Source organism: Herpailurus yagouaroundi, unplaced genomic scaffold (assembly GCF_014898765.1).
Source record: "Herpailurus yagouaroundi ecotype Mexico unplaced genomic scaffold, PumYag 142, whole genome shotgun sequence".
Lineage (NCBI taxonomy): Eukaryota > Metazoa > Chordata > Mammalia > Carnivora > Felidae > Herpailurus > Herpailurus yagouaroundi.
This window is the reverse complement of record NW_024412397.1, coordinates 50,445,872-50,457,304: the sequence shown is the minus strand read 5'-3', so window position 1 is coordinate 50,457,304 and position 11,433 is coordinate 50,445,872. Positions and strand designations below refer to the sequence as shown.

Here is an 11,433-nt window from a genome sequence, read left to right as displayed (position 1 = left end):
TTTCTTTCTTTCTTTCTTTCTTTCTTTCTTTCTTTCTTTCTTTCTTTCTTTCTTTCAAGAAAGAGCATGCATGCATGAGCAGGGGAAAGGAGCAGAAGGAAAGGGGGCGAGAATATTAAGCAGGCTTTATGCTCAGCATGGAGCCTGACATGGGGCTCAATCCCAGAGCCTGATGCAGGACTTGATACCACGACCTTGGGATCATGACCTGAGCTAAAATCAGGAGTCAAACTCTCAACCAGCTGAGCCACCCAGGCACCCCTGGGTGTTCTTTTAATAAACAGCTTTATGGAGATGTAATTTACATATCATACAATTTACCCATTTAAAGTTTGCAATTCAGTGACTTTTAGTTTATTTACAGGGCTGTGCATCCATCACTGCATTTCATTACCCATCCCCCCCCCCAAAAAAAAAATCCTATCTCCTTACCTATCTAGCCTCCAATCTCCCCTTGTCCACCTCTAACCTTGGTAACCACCAATCTGCTTTTTGTCTCTCTAAATTTGCCTATTCTGGACGTTTTGTATAAATGGAATAACAATGTCTGGTCCTTTGGGACTGACTTCTTTGACTTGGCATCATATTTTCAAGGTTCATCCAAGTTGTAGCATGTGTCAGCACTTCATTTATTTTTATTGCTGAATAATATCCCATGACATGAATATACATTTTCTTTATAGTTCGTCAGTTGACAAACATTTTGGTTATTTCTGTTTTGGGCTGTTACGAGTAATACTGCTATGAACATTCATGTCCAAGTTTCTGTGAACATGTTTTCAACTTAATTTTGTGTATACACCTAGGAATGGAACTATTGGATTGTATCGTAATTATGTTTAACCTTTTGAGAAACTGCTAATTTCCAAAGTGGCTGTAACATTTGACATTCTCATCAACAACATATAAAATGTATAAAAGTTCTAATTTTTTCTGGGGCGCCTGGGTGGCTTAGTTGGTTAAGAGCTTGATTTCGGCTCAGGTCATGATCTCACATTTCGTGGGACTGAGTTCTGGGTCATGACAGCTGGAACCTGCTTGGGATTCTCTCTCTCCCTATCTCTCTGCCTGATCCCCAGGCTCACTCTTGCTTTCTCTCACAAAATAAATAAATTAACTTAAGAATAACAATAAATGTCAGTCGGCATTTAAAAAACACTTTCCAATTTCCACAGCATCACCAGCACTTAATTAAGATCCTTGGATAATTATTTTTAATATTAATATCTTAATTTTTTATCCTGTGTTGCCATAACAATGGGAGACACAGTATTCATATTGTGCCAAATTAAAGAGACTAAACACTACCTGCCGGCTTTGAATGGCAATTTTTCTCTCCAAGAACATTGCTACATTTTAAAACATGACAATCATATTAAAGTCACTGTAAGACATTTCCACCTGCATAGAATGAGGCTCAAGAAAATTCAACATCAATTAGCTTTTTACCTACATCTACCTCAAGAGGACTCCAGTGAAGACCACACTAGGTAGGCCTGTCCCTGGGAGAGGACGTGAGAAGACCTCCAGTATCTTGATGACTGAAATACGATTTCAACAAGCTGTATGTTTTCAAGAACAAAGACCTCCCTGTAAGCTCGTGTTCCAAATCACTGCCATAGTCTCATAATAATTGCCTCTTGTCGACTGGCTGTTCACTACAAACAGTCTTCATAGTGACAAAGCTCGGCATTTGAGGGAGAGGGCTGTCCCTGAGCCTTTCACTCTGGGGAACCTCTTAGGTTAATTTCAGTCATCTGGGGAAAACAAAACAAAACCCAAAACAACAACAACAAAACAACCTTTCCACAAAAAGGAAATGTTTCCATTCTGGAAACCAAAGTAAAAATAAAATATAGGAAGGCAACTGACAAGGATTTCTAAGACTGGAGCTTCAGATTTCTTTGTGTCTTGATCCATGGGCAGTTTAATGGTCATTCAGCAGCTACTTTCCGCTCCACCCAGTAGTACCCAAGAGCTTTAAGTCAGGGAGGAGATTTTGCAATTTCAATGAGGATATTTTGTTTCCATTGTCAAACTGATCTATAGTTTTGCATAATCTGAATCTGGGTTCTACTCTGCAGTTTAAGATGTGAGCCAGGGGCCTGGCATTTGTCTTTATTGTGTTCCCCCAATAACTTCATAATTAAAGCATTTGATGATTGTTTTTGTTTCTTCTTGCTGGCAATGATGTACATCATGTGAGGAATTGGGCTATTCATGTGCTTGCAGGTTAAAGGAAACCAATAAACTTTTGGGGGAACCTTATTAGGATTTTCCAAAGAAACAGAACCAATAGGAGATACTTACACATAAAAAGGGATTTATTTTACTGAATTGGCTCACACAGTTATGGAGGCTGAGAAGTTCTAACAACAGCCGCCTGCAAGCTGGAGACCCAAGAAAGCCAGTGGTGTAGTTACAATCTGAACCCAAAGTTCTGAGAACCACTGGTGCGAGCCCAAATCCAAAGGCTGGGGAACTGGGAAAGCGGTGGTGTAAGTTCCAGTCTGAGGGCAGAAGACCTATGTTTAGCCCAATCTGAAAGAGTAAATTCTGGCTTCCTCCACCTTCTTTTCAGGCCCCCAATGGCTTGGGTGATGTCCACACAAATTGGGTTGAGCAATCTGCTTTAGTCAGTTGCTAATCTCATAAAAAAAAAAACACCTTTATAGATACACCCAGAAATAATGTTCATCCCGTGACCCATTCAAGTTGACATGTAAAATTAACCATCACAGGGACCAATTCTTTACATCTTCTATCTTGATCATCTTCTGTCACTTGCTTATCTACATCTTACCACAGTCACCTTCACCTCTGATCTAGTTTCTTCCACCCACTAAACTGCAATCTTCCCTTTCAGAGTGTATCTTCTATGTATATTTACACATTTTTTGTGTAACATTGACAGTCTCTGTGTGTAGATGCTTTGTTGGCAACCAACCGAGAAAAAGCAAACATTCTGCTAAGAACATATTGTACTTCATTGAGAAGCATGTTTATTTAGACCAAGGTCTTTCTGGATGATTATTTATTTTGGATTTATTGTGGATTATATTTCAGTAAGAAATAATATGCTTGTGTTTCCCATTCATACTTTTATCACAGGCTCCTAATCTTTACTAAATATTCTCATGAAATGACAACTCTCAGGACATTCATGAAAACTGCTAACCTAAAAGTTATCTTTCACATAGGGGCAACATGTCTGTCTCTTTCCACATTCCTGCCTGAGCCCAGAAAATAGAACAGAGCTTATAAAATATTAAGGGTCACAGAGCTTTGGTCATTTTGCTTACCTCACTTTCCAAGGAATCCTGGGTTGTATTGGCATTCCCCAGGAACATCTGCTAAAAGGCAGGCATGGAGGTTCTCCACACCATGTGGCTTTCTGTTTTGCGTATGATTCACAAATTGGGTAAGTGTGCTCTGTGCATTTAATTTTTCCCGTAAACCTGTCCTAAAGTGTACCTTGAAAGAAGAAAGGCATTCCAGTTTATCTTCCAATCCAAACTGTTCTTTGATGTAGTTTACCACTAACAAAGTAGATAATGTGACTCCACCTGTCTTAATCAATTTGATTCAAAACCCAGACATGACACTTTTGAAACCCCAAAACATCAAAATATATAGATAGGATCCTAATAAATAAATGTGGTCACAAATTCCTGATGCATATTTGTGACATACATGCATACATACATCTATCTGTCTATGTAGGTTTGTGCTTTACTTAAAGATGGATTGGGGGGCCTGCGTGGCTCGTTAGGCATCTAACGATTTCAACTCAGGTTGATTTCAACTGAGGTCATGATCTCACCATTCGAGAGATTGAGCCCCATGGTGGGCTCTCTGCTGGTGGCACAGAGCCTGCTTGGGATTCTCTCTCCCTCTCTCTCTGCCCCTCCCCCACTTGCTTGCTGGCTCACCCTCTCTCTCAAAATACATAAATAAACATTTAAAAATATATGTAAGATATATTGAGGTCAATTATGAGCCAGAACATTGAAAATATAAAATTTTGGAGACCTCAGGTTAAATGGGTTCTGTAGCATACACCGCTAGTCTCCCACACAATATCTGTTCTCTGCTCTTATCAACAGAACCCAATTTTGTTGGAAACAGAAATATGTCTATCTTTCAAAGCTTTATTTACCTGCCCATCCTGTACCTGGCCTTCCTCCCTGGATCACAGATGAGAGGACTGGAGATGTAGCAGCTATGTTTTATCAATGAGGAAAAGTCCAAGAAACCTAGACCCTGACATTCTTGATGTGTTGAGCCAATGCCAGCAACTTGTCTTTCTCTGAACTTTTTGTTCTGCAAGAAAAAAATACTTCTTTTGAATAAACTTTAGGAAGCTGATTTTTCTATTATCTGTTGCCAAATGCCAGTGGGTTCTTTTTTGTTTTTCTTTTTGTTAAGATTTTATTTTTAAGCAATCTCTATACCCAACGCAGGCCTCAAACTTACAACCGAAAGGTCAAGAGTCTCATGCTCTACTGACTGAGCCAGCCAGGTGCCCCCAGTGAGTTCTAATAGAAAAGAGCACTTAACCTCTGTGCTATAATATTATTCCTGCCCATCCTGTTTGTTCAGCTACCTTGGTAGGCATAAGATGAACCATTAAGATAATGATTCTTTGTGTGTACTATTAAAGGTTTAAATCAAGTTTTGCCAGCTTTCAAATATGTGTCAAAGAGCACATGAGCTTATAGTAGAACAAGTTGGTTGTGACAGTTCATCACCCGAGCTGTAAGGAATGAGGCATCTGTAAAAACCAGGGGTGTATTCGATATCTGCTTGCTTAATACTTTTCGGTATATTGCTGCACTGAGCTCTTAACAGGATTTTGAAGTGGTTTGGTAAAAGTTGATTAATTATATTTGCCCTAGAATAGGAACCCACCAGTGGAATTATATGCCATTTCATTATGGCAATACCTTTCAGACATCAGCAAAATAGAATAGCACATTGAACCCCCATATAATTATTACCCACCTTCAAAAGTTACCAACTTCCGGACAAGTTTCTTTCACCTGTGCTATGACCCATCTCCCCACCCTTCCCCCCCACTATGACCCACTGAATTATTTCAAAGCAAATCTGAGGTATTTCATCTATAAATATTTCAGTATGTATTTCTGAAAGATAAGGGCTATTTTAAAAATATAATCGTAATATCATTCTCATGTTAAAAAAAAAACTATCAAATATCTGGGCAGGGTTCAATTTCTCCAATTGCCTCATAAATGGTATATTTGCAGTTGCTTAATGTTTTCTTACTTCATTTTGGCTTTTTCTTTGCAGCTTATAAACTGCATTTTCCTGTTTGCATCTCATCTGTCCTTTAACATGTCTCTCTGTACCCTGAATTTCCTGTTTTTGATCCAGTTATGCTTCAAGTTTAATTTTTTGTTAAAAATATTTCATAAGTGGCATTCATACTCATTTTCATTCTTGTGTTCTTTTTAAATTTTTTTTTCAACGTTTTTTATTTATTGTTGGGACAGAGAAAGACAGAGCATGAACGGGGGAGGGGCAGAGAGAGAGGGAGACACGGAATCAGAAACAGGCTCCAGGCTCCGAGCCATCAGCCCAGAGCCTGACGCGGGGCTCGAACTCACGGACCGTGAGATCGTGACCTGGCTGAAGTCGGACGCTTAACCGACTGCGCCACCCAGGCGCCCCTCTTGTGTTCTTTTTAAAAAATATTTATTTATTTTTGAGAGACAGAGAGAAACAGAGCATGAGCAGGGGAGAGGCAGAGGGAGAGGGAGAGCAAGAATTTCAAGCAGGCTCCATGCCCAGTGCAGAAGTCCACACAGGGTTCAATCTCACAACCATGAGATCATGACCTGAGCTGAAATCAAGAGTCAGACTCCTAACCGAATTAGCCAACCCAAGCACCCCAAGAATTTTTTCAACACTATCGTACTGTTTTCAGAAAAAGAATATGCTATTCTAATGAATTGACAGCAGTAACTAATCGATGAATCCTTTTTGCTGCGTATTTGGCCATGATGGAGACTTTTCAGGAACTGTGGAATCATATGACCCTTCTCCAAAATACCCAGCCTTCCTAACATGGCTGGTGAATATGATGGTGGTTCTGCCAGCTCTCACTTTTGAGTGAGCTATTTTGAATTCTGAACAGATGCTTCTAAGCTTTTTCCTCTTGGAGGTGGTTGCAGGTTAGCTATTCTGACTTACTTTGGAGGACTTTGGGATGGAGGCAGGAACATTAGAACCACAACAGTTCGCCTGGAGCCTGTTTCAGATTCTGTCTCCCTCTCTCTCTGACCCTCCACCGTTCATGCTCTGTCTCTCTCTGTCTCAAAAATGAATAAACGTTAAAAAAAATAAACCCTGTTTGGGGCGCCTGGGTGGCTCGGTCGGTTAAGCGTCCGACTTCAGCTCAGGTCATGATCTCACGGTCCATGAGTTCGAGCCCCGTGTCGGGCTCTGTGCTGACAGCTCCGAGCCTGGAGCCTGTTTCACATTCTGTGTCTCCCTCTCTCTCTGCCCCTCCCCTGTTCATGCTCTGTCTCTCTGTCTCAAAAATAAATAAACGTTAAAAAAAAAACAATTAAAAAAAAAAACCCCTGTTTCTTTAAAAAAAAAAAAAAAAGAACCACAACAGTTCACCTCTCACTGCTTTCTGCCCCACTCCCAAAGAGTCAAGTAAGCTGAAAACATGGGGAAATATTTCCAGTTAGGGATGTATACAAAAGGTAGGCATTGCTTTTGTCTATGTCAGATTCTCTTATGAGAGCACGTCTTAATTAGAGTAAAGGAGAAGTAGAGTAGAAAGTCTATAGAACTAGGGATGCCTGTGTGGCTCGGTCAGTTAAACTTCCTACTCATTTAGGCTCGAGTCATGATCTCACAGTTCATGGGTTCAAGCCCTGCATTGGCCTCTGTGCTGACAGTGTGGAGCCTGCTTGGGGTTCTCTCTCTGCCCTTCTCCCACTCTTGCTCACATGCTCCTTCTCTCAAAATAAATAAACTTTAAAAAAAAAGTCTACAGAAATATGAATTGAAATTATAAATTATTTAATATCAACTTGAAAACGGTTTCAGCTTAAGGTTTAGAGATGGGAAGGGACCTTTCTAAAAGCCAGCTTTTCCAACTCCATTTGCCAGATGGCTTGTAAATGGCTCAAAATACGTAACTGCAAAATATTCTAACGTACCAGTCAAAACCTAATTCCCTTCATTTCAGTAGTTTGTCTTTGGTTCAAGCAAATGCATGGGTTCCAAATACTCTTTAATTTGGGCAAAAGATACAATTTATAATGTAAAAAACCTAAAAATCATATTAATGAGTTTATGAGTCAGAGAACCATTTTGTCCCACCCTCACTTCCTGGTGATTGGTTTTCTCTAGTAATAGTGTTGATGTAAACCATGATTACAGATAGCCAATGGAACAGTGAACTATGGGTACTTTAAACATACCTATAATATTAACTCAGGAGCATCAGCTAGTTTTTAACTTCTTTCTGCTGACATGGCTTGAAATTAGAAGTAGGAGAAGATACACAATAATTTTCAAATGCTGTTTAAAATTTGCCCTGGTTATGTTTTACAACTGGTATCAACCATGTCCACTTTCAATTTAGGTTGCTAATTGTTTTTTAATTCTATTTTTAGTAGAATAAGAGGAAGGACAAATGGGAACTAATGAGAAACTACAACAAATGAATTTCTGTCTCCAGAGAGATTCACTAAATCTTGTGCTCAGGGTTCTCCAAAGGTATGCATCCTCCGGGGGGGCCCCCCGCCAAGTACTCCAAGGAACTAGAATTTCATTTACATTTCCTCCTTCTTTGTACCAGAGAAGCTGCAGAGTCACCCAGAGGTCATTGAGACATGAGATTGAGATTGAAACATCCTGTCTCCAAAACTCAAGTTGGATGAATAATTAACTCATGTGAGTTGGAAGAATACAATTGTTACAGAAGGAAAATGAGTTAAATGGATTTATCTTTAATTTGCTTTCTCCCTCTTTTCTGTAACTTAGTTCACACATTCCTTATGGAATCCCTTTGCTTCCATCTGTACCCCTCAGAAAATAGTATCTTTAGTGTCTTTCCTTTAAGGTCTCATTTAAATATTACCTTCTTTGTGAAGCCCTCCTTCCCCCACTCCCCCCCCCACTACTTTTTAAAGTTTATTTTGAGAGAAAGAACGTGGATGCATGTGGGTGTGGGGGGATGTGGGGAGGGGCAGAGAGAGAAGGAGAGAAAGAGGATCCCAAGCAGGCTCCATGCTGCCAGCGAGCCCAACATGGGGCTCAATCTGAGATCATGACCTGAGTTGAAATTAAGAGTCAGACGCTTAACTGACCAGGCCACCCAGGCACCACAGTGAAGCCCATTTTAATCCTTGCTCCCATCATAATTATATTTCCTCTCTTTTATATCCCCAAAGCACTTTGTACATCTGCTATAATAATTACCAAAACTTGCCTTGAGGGACGCCTTGGTGGCTCAGTCGGTTAAGCGTCCAATTTCGGCTCAGGTCATGATCTCATGGTTCGTGAGTTCGAGCTCTGCATTGGGCTCTTCGTGGACAGTGTGGAGCCTGCTTGGGATTCTCTCTCTCCCTCTCTCTCCCTGCCCCTCCCCCACTTGCACACGCTCTATGTCTCTCTTCTCAAAGAGAAAAAAAAAAAGAAACCTGCCTTGATTTCACCATTTGTAAATTAGCGTGTATTTATGTGTCCGACTTCACTATTATCATGGTTCTTAGTATCCATCACAGCCTGATGCTATATTCTGCACACATGAAACTCAGTAAATACATATAAATTATGATTCCTAGTTGTATCTTCTTGGATAGTGTGAGACTGGACATGTCAATAAAAAGCTTTGGAAGCCTGGAAGATTTAGAGAACTGGGAATTTCAGAAAGGGAAGGGAAAGGAAGACCCCTGGATTGATTACAGTGAAGCCCAAGAGGTTTGTGAAGAGAGAAAAATAAGCTCTATTATTTGCTCTGCATTTGGTTCTTTCTTCTTTCTTTACAATGTAAAGGGTGCCCCACTTCTTTCTTCAGCCAAATCCTGCATCTTTGGTCTAGATCACATTCTATTCTGCACCTTCAGGGACTTAAGATCCATCAGTCATCCCATACTTGCTTCTTCAACATCTTCTTCTACTAAACCACCTCATGTGAGTACACAAGAGTGTTTCTAATTTAAGGCTGCATTTTATTCTGTTGTGAGAATGGATCTTAATCTAATCTTTCTCCTAATGGTGTTTATAGTTTCCAATATTTTGCTATTACAAGCAATGTTTTATTAAATAACTCTATCCTTTTTTATTTTGTTATTTTACATGTGCCAGTGTTTCTGAAGGATAAATTCTTAGAAGTGATTTCTGAATCAAAATGTTGGAAGATTTCCACCACTTTACACATTTTGCAGCAGTGTATGAGAGTGTCTGGTTCCTTTCACTGTTGCCAATACATGGCATTAAACTTTTCAAAATAGTTGCCAATCTGATAGATTAAAAATATTTCATAGTTTTAGTTACCATTTACAAGTGTGGTTAAACATTGTTATTGTAAGAGCTCTTTGTGTTGTTGTATATGTGTACGTATATGTGAATTGTTTATCCATGCCTTGTGACCATTTTCCTCACTGTGCTTTTGGTTACTTAAATTCTAATATATATTAGGGTCTCTTTCTAGTTCTCCATTCTGTTTTAGTGATCTGAAAAATTTTGCACCAATAACTATTTAACTGTAACCTAATTCACCTTTCAATTCTAATGGTACCATATCTTCCTTCTTTGAAAAATATTTTTGACTGTTCTGTTTCTTTTTGTAGATAACTTTTAGAATTGCTTTATTTATTTCTTAAAAAAATTTTTTTTAATGTTTATTTTTGAGAGAGAGACAGAGTGTGAGTCAGGGAGGAGCAGAGAGGGAGACACAGAATCTGAAGCAGGCTCCAGGCTCTGAGCTGTCAGCACAGAGCCCGATGCAGGGCTCAAACCCACGAACCGCGAGATCATGACCTGAGCTGAAGTCAGATGCTTACTGACTGAGCCACCCAGGTGCTCCAAGAATTGCTTTATTTCTAAATAAATTCTACTTTGATTTTAATTGGGATTTAACTAAAACTATAAATTAATTTGGAAACAATGTACAACATTCATTTTTTTGTTATGCTGAAACATGTTTCTTGGTTTATTCAAGTCTTTTTTTTTCCAAAAGAGGCAACAAATGTTTTATTTTGTCAGTGAAAATTACTGTATTCACCACAAGCTTAAGAATATGTACATATATACAAATATATATGTATGTATATATATATTTGAATATATATACATATATATGTATATATATTTGAATTTATGGAAGTCTTCTTTCTATTTTCTTAGGAAGTTTTACAATTTTCTTCACAAAATCATTACACTTAATAATTACTTTCTCAGTGTAGCTGAAGATCTATACAGTTGATACTTGAACAAGGGGGTCAGGGGTTAGGACCCCCAACTCTCCAAGCAGTAAAAAATATGAATATAACTTCTGACTCTTGAAAACTTAACTACTAATGGCATACAGTTGAGTGAAAGCCTTACCAATAACATAAAGTTGATTAACAGGTATTTTGTATATGTATTATTTACTGTATTCTTACAATAAAGTAAGCTAGAGAAAAGAAAATGTTTTTGAGAAAATAATAAGGAAGGCGCACCTGGGTGGCTCAATCAGTTAAGCATCTGACTTTGGCTCAGGTCATGATCTCACAGCGGGTAAGTTCGAGCCCTGCATTAGGCTCTTGTGCTGACAGCTCAGAGACCCTGGAACCTGCTTTGGATTCTGTGTCCCTGTCTCTGCCCCTCCCCCGCTCATGCTTTGTCTCTCTCTCTCTCTCAAAAATAAATAAACATTAAAAAAAATTTTAAAGAAAATAATAAGGAAGAAATAATATCTTTACATACTGTTCTGTAAAAACTCTGAATATAAGTGGACCTACACAATTCAAACCTGTATTGTTCAAAAATCAACTATAAATAATTTCTTAAAACATAATAGAATTTTAGTTTCCTCTTAATTTAATTCCTGTGAAACCAAAGATGAAATAGAAGACAAGGTCAGACCGTTGGCAATATTTTTTTTCTCAGCCTGCCATTCTTAAATGTCAGGAATTTATAATTTTCTGTAAACATACATACAGAAAAGTATACAAACCATGTGTAACCATACGTAACCATAAGTACACAAACCATATGTATCACAAATGAGTCACTATTCTCTCCCAAAGGGTAACAATTGCTATCCTGGTTTCCAGTATTAATAATAATATTATTTATAATCTATTTTATTTGTATTCAACAAATAAGTAAATATGTTACAGATAATCAGAGACATATTTCTCACTGGGAGAAAGGAGTTACAGATAAGGAAAGAGTGGG

General features: G+C 38.6%; 1 long non-coding RNA gene across 1 annotated transcript; it reads right to left on the bottom strand.

The window, feature by feature from the left end:
- Window positions 1-3,302: 3,302 nt before the first annotated feature.
- Window positions 3,303-4,525, bottom strand: LOC121033105 (uncharacterized). Its single transcript, XR_005791706.1, has 2 exons — window positions 4,160-4,525; window positions 3,303-3,474 (listed from the first exon to the last, which is right to left on the bottom strand). It is a non-coding gene; the product is annotated as an uncharacterized LOC121033105 (long non-coding RNA).
- Window positions 4,526-11,433: the final 6,908 nt, after the last annotated feature.